At 43.3% G+C, this 14,121-nt stretch overlaps 1 protein-coding gene across 6 annotated transcripts in view; it reads right to left on the bottom strand.

The window, feature by feature from the left end:
* GPR68 (G protein-coupled receptor 68) overlaps positions 1-14,121 on the bottom strand; it is a 257,032-nt gene that overhangs the window by 71,019 nt on the left and 171,892 nt on the right. For 5 of the 6 annotated variants that reach the window (XM_086937649.1, XM_086937654.1, XM_086937651.1 and 2 more), the window contains one exon: positions 11,035-11,182. The exons of the other annotated variant lie outside the window; for it this stretch is intronic. The gene's annotated coding sequence lies outside the window, so the exon portion shown is untranslated. The remainder of the gene's footprint in view (positions 1-11,034; positions 11,183-14,121) is intronic. 6 annotated transcript variants of the gene reach the window in all.

The raw sequence follows: 14,121 nt of genomic DNA, 5'->3' as shown, positions 1-14,121 counted from the left end.
TGTTCCATTTACTAAGGATGCCATGGCTTAGCCATTCCAGTCTATGGACCAGCTGGGCTTTCAACATGGACATTAGTCTCAAAGCCTACTGTTGCCCTTCAACTCTTATTAAAGTGAATATTTACTTTCATTATTGCCTCCCCCATTTTCTCACTTAACATTGGGAAATTGCCTTCTCCTCACTAATGGTTTAAAAGTAGCTGTGTGAAGTTTACAATATGTGAGCAAAGCATTCTAAAGAGCCTAATCATCGACCTACTCGTAGGTTGTAGATTTCCCCTCTTTTCCCAGAGCTGTACTCTGTTGCAGGTTTTTCACAATGATAATTTTCCTTGGTGAACAATAGTTGGCGACAAGACTATTTTCACCCAAATCAACTTTAAGATTAGTTTTCACATCGCTTTGAAACTAAATGGATGTTGGTAAATTTTGTTTTTCAAAATAACTTTAAAAGATTTACACAAGAATCAATTTTCCTTTGAAAATATATGTGCAAAAAAACTTCACTAGCCACGGGGTATATTCATAGTGTTTTTGAGAAATACAGTACGTTTCCAAGATAAAAGCTTCACAACTTTACACACTCCAAGATAATGTCCAAGAGTGTGCTTCTTAGGCCAGTTGGAAGCAATCCTCAGCACTTACAACAAGGATTGGTAATGCATCGGTTTCACCTATGTGATCAATAATAAGCTGTTTAGGTTTCGCCTATTATCATTCGCTTGCGAATGTAATAGGCGAAAATTCAAGTGCTCGATCGACTCGTCAAACCACTGCGGTTTCTTCACAGTGCATGTGAGTCACGTGACCACAAAAGCGGGTCACGTGACCACACAAGCACGCGCATCTCCCTAATCCGCCTGCCACACTTCTCCCCTCGCTCGCATTCCCGCCCCCCACCAGGCTCTCCCACCCCCATCCGGCTTCCCTCCGGCATGCTACCCGTTCATAATGTTTCCTTTCCCACTAACTATATTTGACGGGCGGCCGTGTATCCGGTTTCAGGTATTCATTGTATTTATTTATTTATTGTTATGCATGTAAAACATTTTGCAAAGGGAAACCGGAGGGTACTTAAACGTGTTTTCTTTTTTGGCTTAGCATTATTTCATTTAGGTCAGCGCCATTTTATCTGGACTTCGTGCACGAGACCAGGTCTTAATGCAGCTGGCAAGAGTGAAAAACGTGCGCTAACTCTGGTAGAATGTTCTGGAAGGTGTTTATTAGAGTCTTCCTTTCCCACTAACTATATTTGAAGGGCGGCCGTGTATCCGGTTTCAGGTATTCATTGTATTTATTTATTTATTGTTATGCATGTAAAACATTTTGCAAAGGGAAACCGGAGGGTACTTAAACATGTTTTCTTTTTTGGCTTAGCATTATTTCATTTAGGTCAGCGCCATTCTATCTGGACTTAGTGCACGAGACCAGGTCTTAATGCAGCTGGCAAGAGTGAAAAACGTGCGCTAACTCCGGTAGAATGTTCTGGAAGGTGTTTATTAGAGTCTTCCTTTCCCACTAACTATATTTGACGAGCGGCCGTGTATCCGGTTTCAGGTATTCATTTTATTTATTTATTTATTGTTATGCATGTAAAACATTTTGCAAAGGGAAACCGGAGGGTACTTAAACGTGTTTTCTTTTTTGGCTTAGCATTATTTCATTTAGGTCAGCGCCATTCTATCTGGACTTAGTGCACGAGACCAGGTCTTAATGCAGCTGGCAAGAGTGAAAAACGTGCGCTAACTCCGGTAGAATGTTCTGGAAGGTGTTTATTAGAGTCAACAGCAGTACTTTAAGGATGACGTACCAATATTGCTGGAATGTTAAACATCAAGGGGCATATGATTCTAGAGCAAGGATGATAGCTTCTTTTTCCTTTACACAGATCGAAGTTTGACATCAGAATCAAGGGTTGGATGGGTCGGAAAATAGGTTCGGGTACCGAAATAAAAACAAGCACTGGCGTTGCGAATAGGTTTCGCATTTGGAAAGTTGGAGCTATTGGTTTTGTAAATGACATTTTATATTTATATATTGTTATTGACAATGCCAATAACGATATATAAATATAAAATGTCATTTACAAAACCAATAGCTCCAACTTTCCAAATGCGAAACCTATTGGCAACGCCAGTGCTTGTTTTATTTAATCACCGTCCGGGATGAACGGAAAAAGGAAAGAGCTCTCTGAAAAGTATCATGGGAGTGGAGAGGATGTGGCGCAGTGATCAGAGCTGCTGACTCGAGAGCTGGGGATCCCGCTTCAAGTCTTTGCGTCAGCAACATCCTGTGATTCTGGGCAATTCACTTAATCCCTCAGGGTGATAAGGTGCAGTATATAAATCTGCTGCAAGACAAAAAGCAGAATGAGGCAAAACTTTATGAAAAAAAAGTTCCACCACAGTGAATGTTAAAGTTATTTCGGCTACGGGAAACTGAGAAGAGAAGCAGATGAGGAACAAGCATGGGTAAATAAGGGAAATATTCCATAGCCAATAGAAATGGAGGAAAAATAAGTGGCACACACAGGAACCAATGAAAAGCCAGGAATGAGAGGAGGGATATAAGCCCCTTTTAGGTTTATAATAAAAACAATAGATTTCACAAGCACTGTGTAGGCGAAACCTGAAAATTGACATGTTGATTTCTTCGCTGATTTCTGTCCCACTCCTTGAATACAGTTAACCCTGGTGGTGTGATTGTGAGGCCAGAGTGCACAGGCCTCTTGCTCTGTGAAAACAGCAGTCCAGGTCTGTGCCCCACCAATCCAAGGAACTCACTCCTTTTTCCCATTTACCCTAAAAGTTCAACATTATTCTACTCCCCAAAACTATGTGAATGAGAACTCAGATGGGGCAGCCTTTTGCCCCCAAATATATTGGAACTTGACCGGTTTGCTGACGCAGCCTTGTGGTTCCTGAGTCAATCTTGAAAGAAAAGGTGGCCATTGTATTCTTTTTGGTCCCATGGGCTGTGATGGAGAAAAAAAACCAAACACTTGCCATTTCAAGCTGGCCCATCTGGCAATGCCAGATAGCCCTAAGAGGCAGTATATCCCCGCCTGTTTACCTGGTAAAATGTGTGCTATCTCTTAAAGCATCTACAAAGAGAGGCATCAGTTATTTTCAGATTTTAAAAAGCGCTGTTAGTTTATAGACTAAAGTAGCAACAGAGAGGATGCACATGGATGGTCAGGAGATGGCACATTTCTAAAAAAATGATGCAATAGTTTTTGGGGGGAGATGGGTGAAGGAGTCAGTGTGTAGATCACTTACACCTTCTGGTACTGGATTGCTGCCCAGTCTCTACCTTTGCAGGTTAGTGAAGTTCCTTGCCTCTACATTTTTGTAGGTAAGAAATACGCAGTACAGACAAACCCCCAGATAATTACATAAATGTTTTTTCAAACCTTTATGTAAATTAGGATGAAATAATCTATCTGGTCATCTCGGGGGGGGGGGGGGGGGCGCTCAGTGCCTTGCTTGTCCAAACACAACATTAGATGTCCCGAAGTGACTAACATTTTGGTCAATTACTGGCCAATGTTTGGCACGTCCTTGATGGCTCCTCTGCAAAAGATGAGGTGAGGCCCTGCTCTAGTCCTGAGAGACAGAGCTCCGGTGGCTCACGGCATACGTGGTGCATCTACACCCTTGTCCACATATTGGCTATCCCCTGGAGAAGGTCAGTCCTGGTGGAGAGGTCGTCACTGGGACCGTGACCAGAACACCATATCAGGGGTATGTTGAAGGTAATATGGGTCTTAATTCAAAATTGAAGGAAGGAAAGTAGGCTCCACTTGATCCCTAGTGGTAGATAAAAGGCTTCTACAATTAGGGTGCAGTTACCCATTGAGACCTCTGAGCCCAGTGGCACGTCACCTGCTGCGGTAAGGAAGACATGCTTTATATTTCACTGGCTTCACCCCGCTGCTCTGGGTCACAGGCAGAAACCAGTTTGAGGTTGCCAGTGTACTCATCTAGAAGGGACCTGACTGGGAAGTTTAGGAAGGACCAGTTATATATGTATAGGGTTCTGTCAGGAGGGCATTGTTGACAAAAAACAATGCACTTGAATGTTGTGCAGTCCAGGTTAATTATTAGTTTTTTTTAGATAAATCAAGCATTCCAAGACCACTTCTTTGACTTCCTAAGTAAGTTGCATTAATAATAGCTACATCCTTGCAGCAGGCAACAGAGGTCACTTCTAGCTGACACCAGACCTAACACACATGTACAATACAGACAATTCACCATGGCAACTCATCCACATAATCAACCAGAAACCATTCTAACTGCACACTGACTGACATTCACACGCCCAGGCTGCCTTTTAGCTTTCTACTTATGTTGCCAAGAAGAAATATTTCCTCCCATAGGAAAGGGAGGCCTCTTTTGGCATTTCCCTTTGTAGTGCCACCGTGCCAGCAGGGAGTGGTAGAGCACATCATGCAGAACCATGCACTCTCTTACGCAAGGCCGAACACGGGCCAGAAAGCAGGCATTGACAATATGACAATTTATTTGCACAGTTACTTTAAACATTGCAATAATAACGCCGACTGTACAACCTTAAGTACGTTAGTAGTACTATATTGCACATATGTTAAGATAGAATCGTTACTCATAAAAGTCGGCCTTGTTGGAGTATAGCTTGGGGGCAAAAGCAGTCAGTCTGTATTTGAAAAGACAATTCTGCCATCAATTTATTGATGGTTGGGTGGTCGTGTTTGAGCACAACCAACCCCAAAAAAAAGGTAAGTAGTGGGGCATTATTTACAGATAGCAAAACAAAACAGTGTGGAAATTTCACTATTTTTGCATTTGTTGAATTTTAGTAATGATGTGCTGCTCGCACCATTTTGTGTGAAAACTGCAGCATTGCACACGAAAAACCAGACAACTTGGGGCAGAACTTCAGCATCAACGGATTTCCTGTGTTTCGCGAATTTTGTTTGCCCAAAGCAAGTGGGTGTAGAACAGAGGTCTTCAAACATTTTGATGCCGAGACCCCCTAGTCAAAAACGTTTAGGCAAAATTTCTAGAACTTGTGCCTTCTCATCATTGTTAACTATCGACAACCATAAACACCCCCAATTCCCACAGCAAATCATTTATACATTGGGCAAATAAATTAAACAGTGTTTAGCAAACTGAAGGTCAGTGGTTGGGGCGTGGTCAAAGGTGTGGCTAAAAACAAAGGGCCTCATTTATGAGGCATTGGTGTAGGGCAGCGCTGCAATTCTTCTTGCTGCGCCAATGTGAAAGGGCAGAAATGCGCCTTATTTATCAAATATGGTGCATTCTTTTCCTTTTACCCCTATGTTGGCAGCGCCTAGCGCCAACATAGGCAGGATGGTTTTTGTGCAGGAAGGGGTACCTTCCTGCACAAAAACAATCCTGAGTGGAGTTTTCCTCTTTCTATGAGTGCTGCAGAATGCAGCACGCATTAAAAGAGGGAAGGCGTAAGGTTTTGGCACTGCTCCATGTTTACATGGTTCTGTAAATCTGGGGCAGCGTCATAATCCATGGGCATTGTGTGAGAACATCCACCGCAACACCTATTGAACGCCTATTTGACATAGAGTAAGGCAACGCAGTGACTTCAGCTGTTTTGTCTTACTCCATATCTAGGAGGCCATGCTAAGCCACGCAGGGTGACTTTGCCTCGCCTCACAGATGTCAATGAAATGCTTGTGCTGCGGAAGCTTAAAAAAATGACGCTCCAGTCGCCCAAGCCTCTCATAAATCAGCCCCAAAACTTTTTTTGTTCGTTTTTTAGGTCTTTCATCATCGGGTAGATACATATAAAATAATGGGTAGCTTAAATGAAAAATATATGTAAAAATGTGTTACTTAGTGGGAAATGCACTATATAGTACATTATAAAACCTCTATTATTTAATGCACTGCATAGGTCTGTGTATAACCAGAGAGCCACAGAATTGAATTAAGTTAGTGCAGTGGAAAATAGTGACTTGTGTATTTTTAGTGCTATGAGGTCACAGCCTGTGACAGAAAGCACTGTGAATGTGTAAGTCATTATTTTATACTTGCATTACACACGTTATTAGATAGACTGCTGCAAAGTGTGCTAAGGGTTTCAGGCTAAAATGGAGCTTCGAAAATGTAGAGTTGTGTAATATCAGACCTTAAGTAATGTGTTTGTTTTGTTGCATAACTGTCCTTTCAACACCTCCTCGGGGGTACTAAGCGCTGTATAAATACAGTTGTCATTAAAAGCACACACTTCACAGCCCAGTTGTTCACCACCACACACAAAAAACACATCTTTGCCGTCACAACGCTTGAACTGATTCGAGCAATTAAACCCAGAACCACTCCCAAGCACCCTTTACATTTGCAGATTAACTCCTAGCAAACATTTGCATTTTATTCAGGCAAGCAGGCACCCTGGCATGAAGGCTTATTTGAATGATTGTTTTACATGTCTGCCCGGCCTCTTTTTAGGTCTCGCCCTGACGAAAGCGCGTTCTCGCTGCGAGAACTATAGTAGTCGGCTCAGCCGACAATGAGTGGAGACAAGAGATGGCCACGCACAGCATTTTGCAATGGGATTAGGTCGCGCGCGTCATCTTCTGCTGTAGACAGCATGGCAGAAAGAATCCGATCACGACACGCGCCTCGTGAACAGTTCACGTGACTGACTTTGGAATGCTTTAGGTTTCGGTTTCAGTCAGCGTGCGTGGGAAGGGCAGCAGGGAACAGGGGGAGTCACAGAGGGACAAGAAATGGCCACGCGCAGCATTGAGAAGCATGGCTGAGGCAGATTCCGACGTGCGGCTTGGGATTGGGTCGCACGCGTGAGCTTCTACCTTAGACAGCGTACGACGCGCGCCTTGTAGGTTTCTGTTTCGTTTGTACTCCACGACGAGCAGCAACAGAGGCGGCAGAAGCGCTGGAGGAAGTAGTAATGCTTGTTTAAAATTGTAGCTTTCTACCCGCGCGTTGTTTTCCGCGTTTGCTGCTTCTTTTATTTCGAGGAGGTTTCACGAGCGCTTTTTAAGTTGTAGCTTTCTACCCGCACGTTGTTTTTGGCCTCGGTGTCCTTACCCTGCCCACCGCTTCTCACTCTACGTAGGGATCCCTCAACCCCTAGTGGATTTCCTGCACAGTGCCCCTCAATCGCCGCGTATCTCTTGCACTGCAGAGCGCCTCAAAACAAGTTACGTCTTCACCTCCAGCACACTACGTCTGCGCTACCAGTACCTCTTGCACAGTGCCACCCTGATGACCGTCACCTAGCTCTGCCCTTACCTCATGCATAGTGCTGCGCAGATATCGGTAAACATGTGGCACCCCTTACCTCTAACAGTATCCTTGCAATGGCAGAAACAATGTGCACCCCCCTCTGGTACAATAAATAAGGTGCTCCCCTAACTCTCACACAGCGCCCCCTCTGGTGCAGTTAAGCAAGGCGTGCCATTAAACAAGCTGCCCCGCCTACCTCGCGCATTGTACCCCCTGGTGTTATTAAACCAGGCCCTTCCATACGTTTTGCAGGAAACCAGCTGGCTCCTGCGCCCCGCCATAGTTGTGTGCCCAGGGCATGGGCCCAGCTCCCACGTGCTAAAGCCGCACTGCTTTTAGGCGTTACCTTATGAACACCCGCCATTAATTCTTTTCCCGCATTAAAGACGTACCCGATGACAAAAGGGGATGTATGACGGTACGATGCGTACCGTCACAACGCATGCTTTAACAACGCGTCCCTTCAACGCAAGTCGTTACCACGACTTGCGTTGGGGGCGCGGATTAAGAATAGTATAATTTACTATTCTAACACCAGTCCCCATGGACACTAGGGAAGGTGTTGGAATAGTAAATATACTATTCTTAATCCTCTAGCGCCCTCCAGCGCAAGTCGTGGTTACGACTTGCGTTGTAATGGACGCGTTGTTAAAGCCTTGCGGAGTAAAATCCGCGTGGTAAAGGATGTTTCCCGGCAAAAGGGCATCACTATTTACACATAAACAAAGCCTCCGTGCAGTAACACAACCAGTACTTGGCCTGAGGCGTGAAAAAAATGGACAGAAACGGTTATTTTTCTTCACATCTGCCTCCTGCGTGCTCTTTCATGCAAATCACTGTTGCAACCACAAACATCGGCATGTCAGATTCAGTGTCAGCTTTACTTACACACAGCAAGTACAGCAATGACTGCAGTGGTGGAAACTTTCATTGCATACACAAAGTAGGTCTATCACGGGCAGGGCTTTAAAAGGGATGAAAAAACTGGGGGAGGGGTGTCTCTCAAAGGGGCGTGGGCAGTGTAATAAAGGGTGTGGCTCAAAAACACGTAAGCTAAAAATCTGTGCTTAGCAAAATACAAGTCGGCCGGCACACTATGCTGTTTCTGTCATTGCATCCAGGTATATGATAAAACAAGTAATATAATACCTACATCAAGTCAGAACTATTGGCTTTGTCAAAGGAGACAGTCTTGGCCACGTGGGGCGGCCGCTGCTTATCACAACCAGACGTGGCATTCTATCCAAAGGTGAGGAGTGGGAGGCTGTCGCAACTCCTTCACGAGCGGACACACCACAGCTTCAAAGGAGCCTCCTTTCCTGCATCAACCAAAACTTTCCCCGCTCAGCGCTTTTCCAAGACCAAAGCCCCGTCTCTTACGCTGATTTCACATTTCTCTGTCGTGGGTAATGCAGTGTCACAGCTCGGATGTGCATTCTCGCATGCAACTATTTAATGGAAAGGGTCGGGCCTAGGGTGCAGTTTCACTGTAATGGTACACAGGGCAGGCTGTTCTTTTAATTGCCCCATCCCTTCATACAGCGTGTACAACTCTTCCCAGACTCGAATGTATTTTGTTCTTTATTTCTAGCTACACGTTGTGTTTGTAAGGTGCTAAAAATACATCCAATGTGAAAAGAAATACGGTCTGCTTAAAAACAGGCATTCAGTGAATCGCTGCCTCAGATACATAGCAGTTTTGTTGCTTCTTGAGGTCCTCGTAAATGAAAAACACAACTTTGACGTGGAGAAAAAAATTGTACTTTCTTTCTAAATTCGACCATATGGCTTCTTTAGGCAGACATAGGGCCAGATGTAGGAGCCCTAATACCGGTCGGTAACGGCCGAATTCGGCCGTTACCGACCGGTATTAGGGTTTCCAGATGTAGGGGGCCTATATTTTACCGATTCTGTAAAGTTACAGAATCGGTAAATTTACAGAATCGGTAAAATACCGAATCGGTATATTTACCGATTCGGAAAAACCACATGTAGGTGGCACTCCTAAGAGTGCCACAGGCCCTTAAAAATCGGTATTTTACCACCCAATCCTATTGGGTGGTAAAATACCGAATTCAGGTGTGCATGCACATCTGTGCATGCACACCTGTGCAATGTGGCACACAGACATGCCCTTAGGGCATGTCTGTGTGCCACATTGCACACAAGTCCAGAATTGGGGTGCTAGAGGGTGTCAAAGTGACACCCCCTGCACCCTTGCATGATTCGGTATTTACCGATTCTGTAAATACCGAATCTGTATTTCACATTGATTCCTATGGGCTTCAAGGCCCATAGGAATCAATGGGAAATACCGAATCGGTATTTACAGATTCGGTAAATACCGACTCTTACAGATTCGGTAATTTTTTACCTACATCTGCCTCCTTCCAATTTACCGACTTTTAAATACCGAATCGGTATGACTCGGTATTTAAAAGTCGGTAAATCGGATTTACCTACATCTGGCCCTTCATTCGGTAAATGTACAGAGTGATGCAAAAACAGTAACAAATCTGCTTCTGCTTGTTTTATTTATTTATCAGTTTTCACTTTTATATAGCGCAAACTTTACCCGCAGGTATAAGAGCGCTTTAAATCAGCATGCTTAAAACAAGCAAGACTAGGTTTTACAGCACATGACACTCAATTAACTTCAGCTGAAGCATTTTAACAATTGTGGTTCACTTTGTCCCAAAAAAAGAGCACAGTTTGTATTCCAGGCAGAAGTTAGGCCTGGAAGTGCGCAACCCCCTTCCCAGAACTCCGCCCCGCCCCCTGGGGTTGCCCCCACAGATTGAAGACCTCTGGTGTAGAAGAATATGGTCTCATGGCTAGACTGCCGACTTGACAGCTAGGCTGTCGACTTTGGAGCTGGGACACCAAGGTTCGAGCCTCAGGTCGACTCCACATTCTGTAATTCTGGGCAAATCACTTAATCACCCCGCGCCTACAAAAAAATCAATGTGTCCTTGTGTAACTTAACTGGTGCTTATGTAAAGTGCTACAGTATATTCGGGACAAGTTTGCACTATATAAATCTGCAACAAAAAACAGAGATCTGCAGTGGTAAGAGAGGAACCATTTCGCCCAGAGAAAACAGCGTGTGTGGGTGGGTCTGCTGCTGAAACATATAAAAAAAATAAAAACACAACTTTCTGTGAAAAACATCCTTAGTATACTTTATCAAAAAGAAAAGGCTTTGAAGCGGCGAGAGTGAGAACCATTATCCAGAACCCAGGGATGTGGGGGCAAGATGCCGCACTAGTGCTGCAGTCTGCTGCGAGTTCGAACCACAATGGAAGGGCAGAGTCAAAAAGATGGTTACTTGAAGCCGATAACAAGGACAGAAACACCCTCAAGATAGTGCAACTTTCACCTCTTAAGTATAATCCATGATCTCCTGCATAGTTCTCCAATTTATTTTTGCTAAATCAAATGGATGAAAATGGACTGAAAATAAATGCCACAGGTGGTGCAAAGCAGTGGGAGCCCCTTTGTAAAGGTTAACTGCTGATTGCTGTGCTGTACTTACATGGAGAGTTTTAATATATATTAAAATGACATTATAAGGAAGTTATACTGCTGCAAACTTTTGGCATATTAGGTGCATAATTTGCTTTTCCTTACGACTTAATTTAGTCTTCCAGTGGCCCAGGTCGTGGACAACCGACAGGAGGGGAACAGAGGATGCAGTTGAATTTTTCGGTAACGAAACGCCGAGTTTTAAATACACTCAAACATTTTTAAATCGACATACCCAACTGTCACATCACCAAAATCACAGGGGTTGAGGAAGAGAACACACGGCCTTTGACTTTATTACATCATTACAGAGCAGTGGCAAAATGTGACCACGACAGCATCACATCCAATGACCTTCTGTAGAGGAAGTAGACACAAAGGCCCTACAATAAATGAGAAACAAATAAATAAATAAAAATTGCTGTGAATCAGATGAAGGCAGGACCAGGAGACAAAAGGCAATGCGAAGGTGGCGGCAACCCTGCACCAGTTCTAGTGTCACAAAATGCCTGTGGGTGTCTGTCCCTCACAGGTTCCTGTCACATGGAGGTGGTTCACATGAGCACCTGTAATGCCACTCTGTAAAACACTTAGGAGGTCTCAGGAGTGCAGCAGTCGTGGGACCAGAGAGGCCATGAATGGCAGAGGAGGCTCAATGACTGTCAAATATTGTCCTTGACATCTTCTAAATCTAAACCAGATTGACTCTACAGGATGAATATATCAAGCAACGTCAGGGCTTGACCAATATTTACTATGCTATCCATAAATTTTACTCCAGGAATGGAAGCTTGACAATGACACTGGCCGTATTTCTTCAGTAATATACATAAGATGGTTTAGTTACTTCCATGTGCTCTGTCACGGTGACAGGTGATGGGGAAGCTTTACCTACGTTGCCACTCCTACTGCAGCCTTTGTGTATGTTGTACTCCACTTTTATAAGTTTGTAGTGGTGTAGCAATGGTGTCATGGATCCAAAGGACTGGTGGCCTAAAGAGTCACCTGCTCCCCCTCATTCAGTGGAAACTGCAAGAAATCTAGGGATCCTATTTGACTCCTCTCTCTCCTTCGATCAACATGTAAGGAGTATGGCAGGAAGTTGTTTTAGTATCATCAAGTCCCTCAAAAAGTTTTTTGACTTCCTTCCTATGGACTCAAGAAAGTCGGTCGCAATGGCCCTAATACTACCGCGATTGGACTATTGTAACGGTCTAATGGCCGGAGTCAAAAAAGCTACGCTAAAAAAATTACAGAGCGTTCAACATGCGGCAGCAAGATTAGTCCTCAAATCATCAAGAGGATCTTCTGCTTCTGCTGCACTTTCAACCCTTCATTGGCTACCCCTACATAAAAGGATTCTGTTTAAGATACTGCTAACCGCCTGCAGGTCTCTCAATAAGACAGGCCGAGATATCTCATGAGACATTTTACCCGCTATGACCCCCAAGATGCTTGAGGTCGTCTGGTGGTAATTTAATTAACATACCACGGTTTAAGCTTAAAACTAAAGGCGGTAAGTCTCTTACAGTGTTGGCTTCTAAAGCCTGGAATACCATGCCCATTGCCCTCAGATCCCTTGTACAGGAAAATGCCTTTAGGAAGCATTTAAAAACGTGGATTTTTGGTCTGACTGACAATTTAGTAATGGCTGCTATTTAGACCCTAATATTGGTTTGTACACATGTTCAGCGCCAGGATGCTCCTTTCAGAGCGACAGTTAGCGCTTTAGAAATAATCTATACAAATACAAATACAAAATAATGCAAGTGAGAATAATGGGCCACCTGACCTATGGTAGGAAAATACATCCAAAATCCATGTGCAGTGTGTCCCTCAGACTGCACCTCTGACTATTATTGAGGGCAGCTTTGAACTTCTAGCTGTGCCACTCACATCCTAAGTGGTGGGTCCCTTTCGCACTAGGTATGAACTAATTATTATGTCCTTAACTCACCTTTCCATCATCTCTACAAAAATTATAATTATGTTTTCAATGTTAATGAATGTAGCTGGTATACAATGTGTGGGCTAAAGCTTAGGTTGACTTATCATGGAAGTGAAACAGAATAACCCACAACAAGACTGACTATACAGTGCTTAATTTGTTACAACAATAAGTTCCTGGGGAGTGAAAACACTTCTGATGAACAAATTCCTGACCTAAGATCACTCTGTTGCTTTCATGAGCTTATCATTGACTAGGACTCATTTGCTGACCAAAACCATGTTATTACTGACTTCATATGGAGGTCAAACTTATCAACCTGTTAATATCTTTGTTTGCACCTTTTTCGTATGTATTGACAGTTTCTCTTGTCTCCTACTGATCTCGTTCTTCTCCTATTGTATAAATAAAATAAATTAATAAGGAAACTTAACGAACCTGCTGCGGTGTTTCTGAATGCCAAGGTTGCCCAATACCATGGCTGCCTTGTTTTGATTCCACCTCTTGCCTTTTTCTTCCACCACCCTAGACTGCACCCTGCACTTCTTTTCTCTTCATCTCCCTTGTGCATATTCCTCGTCATACATGCTTCCTCGATGTTAGATCTGGGGGTCTCTAGTTGGCAATGGTATTCACCTTTGTCCAAATAGGGACCCTTACTTCTAAGTCAGGATAAGGGGATTACACTCCTAAATAACCCATGCTCACCCCCTTGGTGGCTTGGCACGAGCAGACAGGCTTATCTCAGAGGCAGTGTGTTAAGCATTTGTGAATATACACAGTAATACAGTGGAAACACTACAGATGGACACAACACAGGTTTTATAAAAACAAGCATTTGCAATGCAATAGGTCTCGCATTAGGAACGTTTGAGCTATTGGTCTTGTAAATGACACTTTTTTTTTATTTATGTGTTTGTTTTGAAAATAGCTAAATTAATAGCTTTGTCATTTACAATGCCAATAGTTATAACTTTCGCAAATGTGACACCTATAGCATTTGTAATGCAACATGTTTTGTATTTACGTGACTTAGATGTATTGATATTACAAATAACAATGGCTTTTAATTTTTTTAAATAATTAATACTTAAATAAAAGTGATTGTAATTTATAATGGCAATAGCTTAAACTTTTGTGAAGATTATGTTCAGTGTATTTTATTGTGACGAAAATCCAAGAACAGAAGTGAAATATTAACATCTTTTTGTGACATTTGTAATAAAGCTTGAAACATTGAGAGAACATATTTGAACCAGTTGTTGTTGAATGGTTGCACATATTGATGCTGTGATGGTGCGGAGTGATGTTGTGGTGGCGACGAGTGATGCTGTGGCGTTCAGTGATGCTGTGGTAGCTCATAGTGATGTTGTG

Source organism: Lissotriton vulgaris, chromosome 9 (assembly GCF_964263255.1).
Source record: "Lissotriton vulgaris chromosome 9, aLisVul1.2, whole genome shotgun sequence".
Lineage (NCBI taxonomy): Eukaryota > Metazoa > Chordata > Amphibia > Caudata > Salamandridae > Lissotriton > Lissotriton vulgaris.
The sequence above is the reverse complement of the archived record's forward strand: the minus strand, read 5'-3'. Positions and strand labels throughout refer to the sequence as shown.